General features: G+C 38.0%; 1 protein-coding gene and 1 long non-coding RNA gene across 2 annotated transcripts in view; one reads left to right on the top strand and one right to left on the bottom strand.

Moving 5' to 3' along the window:
* Positions 1-14,197, bottom strand: part of LOC309489522 (uncharacterized protein) — a 101,176-nt gene that overhangs the window by 48,786 nt on the left and 38,193 nt on the right. The gene's annotated exons all lie outside the window — the stretch shown is intronic.
* Positions 5,584-7,275, top strand: LOC309508693. Its single transcript, XR_014209677.1, has 3 exons — positions 5,584-6,240; positions 6,549-6,627; positions 7,151-7,275. It is a non-coding gene; the product is annotated as an uncharacterized lncRNA (long non-coding RNA).

The following is a 14,197-nucleotide window of genomic DNA, read 5'->3' as shown; positions in this document are numbered from 1 at the left end:
GCTCAAAAAGTTTGAAAACTCCTTTAAAAAGTCCTTGTTTGGTTTCGGAGGACGATAAACCACTGCAATCGATAACTGATGTTTATTTAGCTGAAAGAGTAGTATTTCAAAGCTTGAGTAGGATTCAGTCTTTAGGGTATGACAACAAAATCGGCTTTTGAACACCGACGCAAGCCCACCGCCCCTGCCAGAAGTTCTAGGGCAGTTTAAAAACGAGCAGTTTGTTGGCACAAGTTCAGAAAAGGGGCTTGTATCCCCCGCAGTCAGCCAAGTCTCAGTGATTAACAGAAAATCCAATTTATTTGAGGTAAAGAAATCTCGCAAGATGAATGTCTTGTTGATCAACGATCTTGAATTTACCAAAGCCATCTTTACCTGTACCGAATCGCAGTTCGTCTGTGTAGCACAGCACAGCGAGCGAAGATTGTTGAGATTTACACCCCCGCGGCGAAGACGTGGTGTCCGGAGACGAGGAGAGCTGGAATACTTCGAGCGAGCGCCATGATGCAAATCGGCCACATCCCAACTCAAAGCGACCCAAGCCATGGCATGATGGATGTAAGCTTGTTAGATGCAACTTTAATTTGACCGCAATACCCCCTCTTTTCCCCCTTCTTCTGCGGCGCTTCTTTTCAGGAAAGCTCCATGGCAGCTGGCTTCGAAAGGCCGGGACATTCGTCAAGAAGGGAGGGGGTGGGCTGTTAAAATTCTCAGATCTCAAATCAGTGTTTGATACAGCCTCAATAGAGTCTCTTATGTTTAAAAGCAATTGACGGTCATACGTAATCAATGTAAAAACTTTAGGAATAAAAATAAAAAACAAAGCCAGGACAGAGAGCAGACGGCCAGCCAAGCACACCGGCGCCATCTTGCTACATCTTAGTAGATCTTAGATGTGAATATGGCAACATTTAATTAGGTTGGAGATGGCGCTGTAATCCACATGTTGTCGCCTATAAAAGGTGTAGAGTAAGAGTTGAAGTGTGTTGTACAATTGCTGACCATTATGTTGGATCACTTTAGGATTTTAATAAATCATTAAGAACTGAGAATTTTCTTGGCCTCATGCTTACCAGGATTTAAACATTACAACATCAGCAATTGCTGGTATACTGGAAATCTCTGAACACATCTAGTGTGTGTAATCAGAAATGTCCTGTATCTGATCATCTCTGTGCATCTCAAGTGTATGGACGTGTACGGGGTTTTCACACACCTGAAGTTTCACTGAAATGTCCAATTAAAACCATATTGGGGACAAATGTGGGCAAAATAAAAAAAATGATATAAAAAAAAAATAATGTCCTTAATCTGAGCGGTACAAGACTTGACTACTTTTCGACTTGACTACTTTTCCTAAGTTTGCCACCTGAACACACACAAGAAAAATTGACTTGATTCTACAATGTTAAGTGGGTAAAAAAAACAACAACTCCTTAATCTCGCCTTCGTGGACAGAAATGGGCTCCCATAGGAATGAATGGGAAAAACTGTAATTCAGAGGGTTTTTATTTTTGTCAATCCTGGGTGATCCTGTACAACATTCTCAATGTGGCAAACACTCACTCTCTCACACACACACACACACACACACACACACACACACACACACACACACACACACACACACACACACACACACACACACACACACACACACACACACACACACACACACACACACACACAAAGCATTCAATGAGCCTATAACAGAGCTGTTTAAAAAAATAAAAATAAAAAGTCCACTTTTTTTTTTTTGTTCCAATCAATCAGCTGTGCGCACACACACACACACACACACACACACACACACACACACACACACACACACACACACACATGCACACATTATAACTAAGATTATTGTTTGTTCTTACCTGTTTATTCTTACTTTACACTTACTTGTTTGAGTTATTGTTGTTTATTCTTTCCTGTTTGGTACCAATTCGTTTCTTGAGTTATTGAAATTTTATGTTTTTTTATTTGAAATAAATGATAAATGATCAACTACTTTGTCTTCTCCTTATAGCATGGTCATATTTGTCTAAGCATATTTTGACATCTTTGTATAGTCTCACCTAACACAAATATTTTTATTTTTTTTATCACAATTTTAACTTGTGATAAAGTCAAATACTTTCGTGGTTAAATGCATAATAACAGTGTTTTATAGAGTTCAGCCTATATGCAGCCATTGAGTACTATAACCATCTTGTTACTATAATATTATTGATATTATTGCTTTTTTTGTTAATTTTATACCAACATAAGACACCAGATGTCACCAAAGTCAACACATTTTTAAGTTTTAGCTATCTGAATTTAAAGAAATTATTTTTTTTAATGAAGTTAAAGAAATATTAAATATAACATAAAAATAAGCATAATTTAAATAGAAAATATGGTTTTAGAGGTAAATAAATTCAAAAACACCCCAAAAATAAAAATACCATAAATTGATCGTTTTTATTTGATCGAAGATAGTGATATAACATTTATTTAAAAACAATTGTTGGATCACACCTGAGACCTCTGTGCCCACATTTGCAAGAAGAGTTGAGTTCAAGAGGAGCACTCCAAGGGGGCTCTTTACGTATCTTTGATTGTGTATTTGTGAATACGGCAAATCCCAGTTATTGAGCCAATTAATAACTAAAAATAATTATTTTGATGACCGGAACTGGCAAAATTGTGCCAGAGACCTTGCGAGAAAGAAGGACCTCAGAGTGATATAGTTTCCTGATCTAAGCGGGTAAAATATAACCAGAGTTTAACAGAATAATCAAATATTCGTTCACGTTTAATGATGCACAGATATCATTAAAATCTTTTTCATTGATGGAGTCGGATGAAATAACGAGTCAATACATGTGAGAAAATATATTGCATTTAATTTTGCAGTGTTGCGAAAAGGAAAGACAAGTAATACGCAGAGAAACCTTCCCCGTATTATTGGAAACCCTCATTGGACCAATAGACGGGCTTACAGGGGTAGGAGACCATTTGTCTAGAGACCACCTTCCTTTGTGTGCCAGTTATCTCTAAACTCTTAAAAACCTTATAACCTTTTGTTTTACTTGTTTGGAAATGAGGCATTTGTACCAGTCGCACTGAGACATTTCAAATGATACCAAACATGTATAATACTCTATGATAATCATTCACATTAAACCATATATATTCTTGTGTGAGTTCTGGTGATAGAAAGAGTGGGATGTGAGGGGAAAACCACTGGGGCCCAGGGCCCTGGGCACTGCCTGCCATGCTTTCATGCTCCCAAAAAGGGAGACTGCAGACTGCAGACTACAAACCTACCATCACCGCACCGTCCAGCGTGCTCTCAGCAAGCGTCGGAACCACACGATGGCAACTTGTACCATGACTTTGGACCCTCATGGACCCACCAACGGACTCATTTTTCAACCACTTCAAGAATTGTCCACGATTGCAACTGACAATGCAAGTATTTAATGAGGTGCTCTGAAAATGATCAGCTGTTGGTTCTTTTCATACTAAAATAGATCTTGCTCTAGAGGTCCATAACACTCACCACTTTACCTATGCATGTATGTATGGATGAATGTATGTAAGTATGTAGTTATGTTTGTTTGTTTAGTTTAGTTATGTTTGTGATTTAGTTAATAAAACTTTTTGCACAATTATGAATTTGATTTCTGATCCTCTGTTTGCATACCAAGTCCCTTTTACGATCTTGATCTTGTTACATGCTCTAATTGCTGTACATGATAAGGAATAATTATTTTTCAGTGACCATGAAAGATACACTTTCAGTAGAATAAAGGAATAATCAAAGAGTTCATTGGAATTGATTAATTGATTGTAATATTAATTTGGCTTACCTCAAAGTTAATATAATTAACTGACCCAAATATTAATAATTAATCATAATTGGTAATTATAGATTATTATTAATATTTCCCCTTTGAGCTAATATCCTTACACATTAAAACGACTGAAAACGCGGATCACGTGACCATTCACCAACACTGGGCATGCGCGTGCCGATGTATACAGGAAACGGATTGACTAATCCTCAGATTTGATGAAGAAGAAAGTAGCTAACGTTACCGCTGCAAAGATTAAAAATGTCGAAGACCAGAGATTTCTTTTCATGGACCGATGACGAGGTGGAACTGTATGTTTTCTTCCGGGGACGGGTCATGTGATGGGTGGCTGACGAATCAGGGAAGGATACGCCATGACCGATGACACCCAATCATAGAGCCGAGCGTGAGCTTCTGCGTCATCGTTTCTAAAGTCCTCCGTTTTGACCCGTCCAGACTAAAACGCCCTCCGGAGATGCAAAACGAAAAACGGGTCGGCAGCGTTTATAAACTTCTCCGTTTTGGGTCTCCGTTTTTGCCGTTTTAGTGTGGACGGGAGGTGCAAACGTAGCAAAAGGTCACTGTTTTTCAACGAAAACGCAGTAGTGTGGACGGGGCCTAAGTGTCTTTTAGAAGAAACCATGGCTAGGACTGTAGTCTAAAGCATTCATGAGCTGCAATCATTCAAGCTTATGTCATCTCCCAGTGTTTGCTCATAGGGAAAGGTAGAGTCTAGTTCATTGCTCTTTTATTTCTCGATGTGTATTTTGTCTAATTCTTGTGTGATTCTGTTTATCCAGATTTGTTAGCAGTTGTTTATGATCATCATTCCCAGCCGGCACATGACCGACCTTCAACGTTGAAATATGGTTGAAATAATGTCAGTTGTTGTTTCAACGTTGAAACAACGTTGAAATAACGTTTAATGCTAAATGGTGGAAAAAGGTTAACAAAAACACTTCTAAATCAACGTTGAAATAACGTTTAATGCTAAATGGTTGAAAAAGGTTAACAAAAACACTTCTAAATCAACGTTGAAATTTTTACAAGATCTGTACGTTGAAACAACGTAATGTTTTCGACAACATACTACAAGAAATATCTGCCTTTTAACGTATTATTATGATAATTAATTAGCATTTAATGATTTTTTTTATCATAACAGCTCTTCACTATATATGTTAAAATACAATTATTATCATTATTAACAATAATATTTTCACCCTCAAGAGAGCAGTGCAGCAGAAACCTTTTGCCTTATGTGATTTTGTGTGAATTTACAATTTTGTCTGCTTGCCTAACACATTGCATTATTACATTAGTATTCACATTTCACACTGTCATGTCATTTGACCAATTAATTAAATATTAATTCAGACGGCAAATGCAAACTCGCGCAAACTATTGTTATTGGTTGTTTCGCCGTTTTACTTTGAGCATGATTGGTTAATCTGTCTGTCTTCCAGGAAACTGTCCAATGAGAGTGTGCGCAGCTCTGCGCGCTTATTTTAAGTTTGAAAATACGTCCGTTACTCTCGGTCGGTGACGGACGGTGAGCTGCGCAGCTGCTGCTTGCGTTGATTACTCGGTCAGACCTGGATTATTTTATATCTGCCTGTTGAATTCTTACATTTTGAGCGAATTTGAGTTGATATGTCAATGAAGAACAAAAGCTGGAATGTGAACAGAGGAAGGGGTCGTACGTGGTCTGTAAAAATACTGGTGATATCAGGTAAGAAAACATTTTTCAGTCCTTAACAGTCTAACGTTTAGGGACACGGGTAACGGTCATAGGTATCTCTGTGTGTGTTTTTGTATTGCTTCACCATTAGCGTAGCGATATTAGCATGTATTTCAATGTAAGTTAGTACCATCTGACATTGCTGTGTTTTGTTGTAATGTTATGTGTTTAATGTTGTCAGCTAACGTTAGTTTAAAAACGCATGAGAGGTAAAACAGCGTGGGAATGAGTAAAGTGATAAAACCGTCATTTATTCGTTAGAAGTTTACATAACCTCTTCAAACACTGATAACGATATTGAAAAGATTTTTGTTTAAATTTTTTTTTAGATCAAGCATTGGAATAAGATTTTTATCGGGGGAGAACACCCAACAGAAAGACCCATTCAACTACAGTAAGTCAATTTTACCCACTGTTCGAAAACCTACACGGGGATTAATATATAGTATTAAGTATGATTTTCATCTTTAAAGTAAGACATTTAACGTTACTGATAGAAAGTCTGAGTAACTTTTTGTCCTTTTGTCTTTATTCTGCTGAAGTGGCGCACTGAAAGTGGATTCATGTCACCTTCATCAGTCCTTTCTTTAATCACTGGAAACCATTAAGGGAAAGACCCTCAGACGTGTCATAATAGGATAAATGCGGCTGCAGGTAAAATTATTTGATGATTTGATTTTGGTACCATTTGGCTTTTTTGTGTGTGTGCTTCCCTTGCTATGATACTGTACACATTTCTGATGGGATTGCCATGCTTTAAGTGTATGTTTACATTTTTAATCATGTAATACTAACAGTCTCAAAGATGACATTACTCAGTTCATGTTGTGTGAATGTTATAATGGCAAACGTTTTTACAATTTAAATCAATTTTAAGATTGTTTAAAGGAATGGTAAAAAAAAAAAAAAAATACTGCTTTTTAAGGACTTTTCATTGAATAATTTCTTCTTTCCCCCTTCAGATTCGCCAAGGATCCAGCTGATTACTGGCAATTTGTTGGAGGATTATTCTTTAACTGCTACATTGCACTATCACTTCTGGTACGGATTCATTGGCCTTTTGTGTTATTTTTTTATTTTTTTAAATATATATATTTTTTTTTTACTTGATTTAATAAATTACTTTTAATTAGTACAATGTATGGTTAGGATTCTGAATTAAAACAGTGTAATGTTTCTCCACAAATATTATCAGAAATATACAGAAATATATAATTGTTGAAACAATATAAACCTGCATTGAAAGATATAAAGAACAACAGACCTCAACCCTCTCAGCTCAACACCACAATTTGTTGATTTCTTCATCTGTTTTAAGGATGAAATCATGACCTTATGATTATAGTAACCGTAACTGACACATTGAAGTAATATTACATTTTTTACAATTTCACCTTGGGGCTCTGAAGAATTTCTTGTGTAAATGTACATCTGAATACATCAAATATGTGTTTTAGAATGGATAGTGTTGTATACTTTGTTTTCTACCCGACAAATTGAACTGTAAAGTGAAAATCTTGTACATGATGTATTTTGTTTTCAGTGTTTTTGCTTTTATTTATAGGATAGTAGCATACAGCGGGCAAGAAGTGAAGAGGAAGTGATGGCATCGGACCTTGAGCTGGGACTCTGTCGGAGCACTGCACAAGGCTGTCACATTTTATTGAGAATTTAAAAACTTTTTTTTTTACTGTACATTTTAAATATTAAATGTTTAATTTAAGGGTTACTGTAATTGAACAAAAACTGTCTTTAAATATTCCATTTAGATGTTTACTTCTACAGGTTTTTAACATTACTTCGAAAACGCTGCAATTTAAAGTTTGAGATGTTTTTCATCTGTTTTAGAAAGTATTTTTAGACTTGTTTTTTCAGAATAAAACTTGTTTTACAATCTTCAGCATGTGTTAACTCATTATTTAATGTGTTTAATTAAGCCATTGCTGCCAGTCATTTGACAGTTAACAATTTTTAGTGTACAGTATGGACCGTTAATCACAAATTCAGTCAGCATTGTCATGACTCATGTTCCAACTGCAAACTAGTTTGTAATTGAATGTACAATTGTATTATCCCATGATGAAAGGTAAGACGGTGAAACAACGTCACGATATCAACGTTGATTCAATTTGCAAAATCGAAAGGTAATTCAACGTTGATTCAACGTCGACAGAAGACCATAACCCGAAAGGTAAGAGTGAAATGACGTCGCGATTTCAACGGTGAATCAACGTTGTTTCTTCCGCGGTGAAACGACGTCATAATATCAACGTTGATCCGTTTTGCAAAATCGAAAGGTAATTCACCGTTGATTCAACCATGGTACCTGACGTTGTTTCAACGGTGAATCAACGTTGAAATGCCGGCTGGGTTCATTTAGTTCATACTTAACGTTGGGCATTATTCATATTATAAGCTCTAAAATGCTTATATTATGTGAGCATTAGTAAAGACTTTAACATCATCAGCTCCTCCTGTGGTTTTTAACTTCCTCTGTTCTGGCCAACTCAGTGTTTAAGTTCTGCTAGAGTTGCTGTTAGTGACACTGTCCCACGGTGAAGTGTTTTTTTTACACGTGTGAAACGTGTGAGACGTGCGTATACTGTTTAACCACACTATCTCAACACACATCTGCTCTGAACACAAGGATATTCTTTTGCACTCGAGAGCATTACTGTTAGTCTCCCTTTCTGAAGACAAAAGAGCTGATGATGTTTCGTGCCTGTCAGCGCACCTGTGATGTCATCTGGCTGCTGTAGCCAATCAGAAATCGGTGTGTATCACACATGCTTCAGACACCGGTTCACACAGCGTTGACGTTTCACATCAAAACTTTGCAGCATTCTCAGTGACCAATTTTCCACACCACAAATCAACATGCAAATCTTAACAGCAAACACACACATTCTCCCCTCCTTCCCTCTGCTCTCGGAGGCAGAAGTCTCCAAACTCATCCTTCCCAATCACCCTACTACCTGTCCGCTTGGTCCTATTCCCACTCATCTACTTCAAGCCATTTGTTCCTCCACTCATATCATCATTACCTCTCTTCACACTGGTACCGGTCCCACAGCGTTTAAGAGGCTCGGGTAACCCCACTGCTTAAGAAACCCACTCTAAATCCAGCACTTCTAGGAAATTACAGACCGGTATCCCTTCTTCCATTCGTCGCTAAAACACTCAGTCTTCTCCGACCAAGCCTCTGCCTTTCTTACACAGAACATCCTCCTGGACAACAACCGGTCTGGCTTCAGAAGCGTTACTTAACTGAGACGGCCCTGCTCTAGCAACACCCTACCCTCCATAAGACCTTAGCAACTACGCAGAACACCCTAGCAACCACATTTTGTAAAGTTATTAATAAGGCAGTTTTAGTTCTCAGCTAGTTTTAGTCTAGATCTCAGTCTGACTGTGAATGTATTGTGTTAAGACCCGTTCACACCAATCAGAATCCATCCTGCTTTAAAGAGACAGACGACAAAACCAAGAATTAACTGAACGTGGATGTTGTTCTACGTCCATATTTTCAAGTGCGTGATGAACTTCCAGTGCAAAAGGACTGTGTGTTTAGAGAGTCTCGTCTTGTTGTTCCTGTGTCATTGCGACGTGTCTTGGTGAATCTGGCTCACGGAGGTCATCAGGGAATAGTGTGCATTCATGAGCTTTACTGGTGGCCTGGGATTGACTGTCAAGTCAAGTTTTATTTATAGAGCACGTTTAACACAACCGTAGTTGATCCAAAGTGCTTTACAGTATAATAAATTAAATCAATAAAAAATTAATAAAGAGAAAAGTAGTAGAAAAAAAGGAGATACAAATCAAGTATCAAAATCATTCAGTGTATATACATACATACATACATACAGGGTTTTTCCTGCAAAGAGAATTATGAGGCGGCCGCCTCCGTCAAATTTCGTGCCGCCTCCGGCTCTCGACAAAACTCAAGCAGACAGTCATGGTCATACACTTTTTCCACCGTGACGGTTCTGTTGCGGTTACCACTTGTGTCCATTCTCTGGTCAAGGTGATGTCCTTTCAATAGGGGCTACGAGCTTGTTTAAAACTTTCTGAAAAAAACAAACAAACATTTATTAAAGAGCTATTTATTGTAGCTAAGAGGATGGGGCAGATAGTGTCTAAAACCTCTCTAAACAGACGTCCAGGCAATTCATCTGATTGACAGAATGTGAATTTCATCTGAGAAATTATTTCAAGTAATTGAGATGAAGACACTGGTTGAAAGTTTGTAAAGCTACTGGATGTAACATCACATGTTAATGTGACTGCTCGGTTAAGGAACAGATTGTGAATGGTGAAGTTTGCTTGTCTCCTGATAAGACCACAACTGTCCGTGCTGCACCTTTACAACCTGGACCTTCTCCATCTTTGCCATGGGAAAAGGTGTCTGTTGTCATTTCTGGCCCATTTGAAACCGCTAAGGGACCGTTCGGTATTCATGGAATAGACCACCGGAGGAAAAATAGGGGAACGTCATATCTTTTATTCTTTGTTGAGGGGAGGGTCACCCAACTTTTGTATTCATGAAAACAGCAAAAGAAATATTATTTTAATTATAAATATTTTTCTATGTAGCTCCATGTAGCTCTCTCAGTCTCGGCCCCCATCGCTATCAGATGGATCTGACCCAACTAAAGTCCAGTTTGGCGCTGTTTGGCAGTGCCCGCGCGCTTCGGGCGTACCCGCTCAGAAAAAGTGCATCATGTCAGAACAGAACGCCGATGAAATGTTTACCTGGCAAAGCTTTAAAGCACGAGCAAATAATGAACTTTTGTGATTGCGAATAAGTGCAGAGTCCTGTGAGTGTAACTCTACCGCTGCGTTAACATGTGATGTGGATGTACGTGGAGTTTTACAGTATTGGGACTGAGGCGCCAGAACTGCAGCTGAGAGAATGTGTGCTGTTGCACAATACTACCATCTTTAGTTTCCATGCTTATTGTGTTTCCACAACAATGTCAGTGAGTAAATCTACTGAAATGGCCATAACAGTGGAGTGTGATGTGTAAGCTGAGAAAGCAGAGGTTAATGCCCGTTTCACACATCCTCCGTGTGCAGTGTGTGTGCGGTGTGTGTGAGCAGCACGCTATAGTGCTTTCACATATGCTGCGTTTGCAGTGACTGATCCACGGCTGTACCACACACACTTACTCACTACTTTTATTTCAAATCCACTTATCAGCAACTTTTATTAAAAAAAAGTTTAGTCAGCATTGCGTTTCTCTTTGTACACATATACACTCTTTAATAGACATATTCATGTTTAAACACAATTTAAACAACGTATTATTCAATGCATTACTTCTATATAGATTTATATATTAAGTTGCTCAAGCAAGTGGTCAAATATTTAACCATGTACTTGTATTAAAATCGCAAACATTTTAAATTAAAACTTAAAATTGGAAAAAACAGCCGACTCTCATGCCTTTTCTTTAGCATTTAAATTTTAATGCAATAAATCTCACATGTCACAAAGAACTTGTTTTCCCACCTCCACCAATGAGACGAGTGTTGTTCATAATGTCGCCTTGTTGAGGTAAAGTGTAGTTTTCCTTGCTTTACCCCGGATTTAAAGTAAGAAGATGACGGTGAAAAACAGTAGTAATTAATTAAATACATTTATGGTGAGATTACTACATTTTATTTAATTAAATGCAATTATGTTGAGATTATTATATTTTCATGTCAATCTGTGTTCATTTTGACCACGCACCATGTGGTTAATGTTTAATGCAATTGTAATGAATATCTGTTAAACAACATAACCTTGTTTGTGATGTTCACAGAAAATGAACAAGAATGAACTTTGGATGGCCTAGGAGGAGTAGGCCTACTACACAAATATAATTCAACAAGTTTTTAGAATATAGAATATTTTTATATATTGATGATGTGTATTGTTTACCCTCTTAAATATTGTACTGTTTTGCATTGTGTTTTATATACTGTATTTTGTTGTGTTTTGTGAAATGTGTAGCCTCCTATGGACAAGTGTTGCAAATTAGCAGTTTTGCTATAACACTAAAAACAATGTATCTGGTTTGTCCAATGCTGTTGTTATGTCCATATCAAATAAATAAATAAATAAATAAAATAAATTTTTAAACAAAATAAATATATTGAAAGCCTATTATCCCAGCCCCGGTGTGATGTGCGAGTGGAGGAGGCATGTGTCTCGCATTTGACACGTGACGCGTTGCATTTTGTAACACAACTGCTTGACCAAGGGCCCAGCCAGAGATTTATAGAATTTATTTAGAGACAATAGAATATTACTGTTGCAGAATATTAATTACAGTTTGAAGTGCATCAATAGCCGGACTACCAACAGGTCCTGCAAGAATGTCCACATGCTGTCTGTATCTTAATCCTGCATTGACTGCTCACCTCCACTGGAACTGATTTCCCCACACAAATGTTAATGCTTTGATGTTAAAGCTAGAGGGCCCTATCTCGCACCCAGAGCAATTGACTTTGTACACCGACGCATGTATCATTCCTATTTTCAGTGTTGGGGTAGTTACTCAAAAAAAGTAATTAGTTACTAGTTACTTCTGTAAATTGTAATGAGATTACTTTACTAGTTACTGCATTTGAAAAGTAACTTCACTACTTATTACTTTACTTTCCCGTTTCTTAATTTACTGTGTAGATACATGAACAAACATCATAGCCCTATCATCACTTAGCCTGTCCGCATAGTGTTTATAAATGTAGCCTATACAAAATGGCATGTAAAACCATATGAAAGAACAATATCCATGTCTGCACAAAGAAATATGCCTCAATGTAAAATCCACAAACAACTGGATAAAGGTAAAATGTCCACGGTGGTAGACACATAATCAGGGCTGGACTGGGACAAAAATAAATCGGCCCTGGCATTTTGGCCATAATAATAATAGCACACTAATAGACAAATATTGTAAAACAAATGCACTGAAAAAAAAAATTAAAGTTTTGTACTAATTTCTATACTTGAAAGAGATATAAGCACATGCTCTTTTATTTTGACGGAAACTGCATCAAGCTTTTATTTTGGCGGAAAACATGGTTTACAAACGCGTCTCATTAAATTTATAGTAAATTACGGTAATCGTCAACTATGCAGATGTGGAAATAATGTGTTACTGGGTAATGGGTTCCTACACTCATGACATAGCCTAAGTGTTTTTAAAGTAACTCATAGTTCTGCTTACCGCAGGCTCTGCACTTTCTCATCTATGAGAAAGATGTGTCTGTTTAAAGATGTGATTGGACCAGCCCAGTGTCAATCAAGAAAAGATCCAATGGGCCAAGGTGTTTAATGGGCCGGTCAGCTATCAGGAAAAAAAACTGACGCAGACTTTAACTAATACATTACACCAGCACGCACTTACTTAACCCAGCGCCGCCAATTAAGCAAAACGAATGGGCCGTCGATGTACGAGTTTTATGGTCCGTTAAGAAAAAAAACAGAAAAAGAAAAAAAGAATGAGATGTCGGCCCTAAAGGCACGTCAGCCCACTGGGAATCTCCCGGTAGTCCCGATGGCCAGTACTTGTTGCCTGGGCATAGAGTGCATTTCACACGAATATTTTTGTCCTTTCGAGCAATAAACTGAAAGTAATGTGAATATCGCCACTGGCCGAAACCCCCTGTCTCCGTCTCCATTTCCCGCTCCCCTTCGCACCAGCAGCTACGTCACTCACATCGATCTCTATGACAACGGTGCCCAGGGAAGCACACACACACACACACAGGCATGCACGCACACCACTTAAACAGATCAGAGCTTTACACGCAGGCAAACACGGCTTGGGTAACGCAGGAAAGCGCGTTCCTATAGTTTAGTAAAGTAGTGTAGTTACCTATATTTTTAGTGTAATGCGTTACTTTATTTCGTTACCCAAAAAAGTAATATCGTTACTGTAATCCGTTACTTTGTAACTCGTTACCCCCAACACTGCCTATTTTGCACCCATGCACAGCGGACTTTTCCCTCCACAGACGCACGTCGGTAAACTAGGGAATCAACTTGCGCTCCCGGGGGCGGTTCAGCGAAAAGAGGAGGCGTGTTCTGGCGCAAATGTTCCCTGATGCTATTTTGAAGCTAGTCTAAAGTCAGTGGTGCGTTGCGCATATTTTCATATGCTATTTTAAGGGCGCATGCTTGGCCATAATCAATGTAGCGTGTGCACAACTCACATACACTTTGATTCTCTAATCTACACAGAAGCAGCCGTTTTCATTTTTGCAAATCATACAATATTACAAGGAAAAATATTACATAACACACTATTATAAATATTATATATATATAAAAACATATAAATACTATATATAAGCCTATATAATATTATAAAACACACGAGGGAAATCATTGTTGTGTCCATGAAGATGTGAAAAAATAGGCATAAATCTAGCTTACACATTTACCCAAATTATCATGTGCCTGTTTAACCGAAGCTAATCTGGGTGTGTTTCTCCATCCCCAATGTCACTTCTCTGTGTGTTACGGCCCTGACGAGAACGCCGGTCTCCTCGGCTGTGAACCGCTCCTGGCAAATCCACCGTTATAATAGCAATCCGCCATGGAACAAGCGCTCCT

The sequence above is a fragment of the Leuciscus leuciscus genome (genome assembly GCF_965113295.1).
Source record: "Leuciscus leuciscus genome assembly, chromosome: 1".
In the NCBI taxonomy this organism is placed as follows: Eukaryota; Metazoa; Chordata; class Actinopteri; order Cypriniformes; family Leuciscidae; genus Leuciscus; species Leuciscus leuciscus.
Note: the sequence above shows the minus strand (reverse complement) of the source record. Positions and strands in the feature narration are given on the sequence as shown.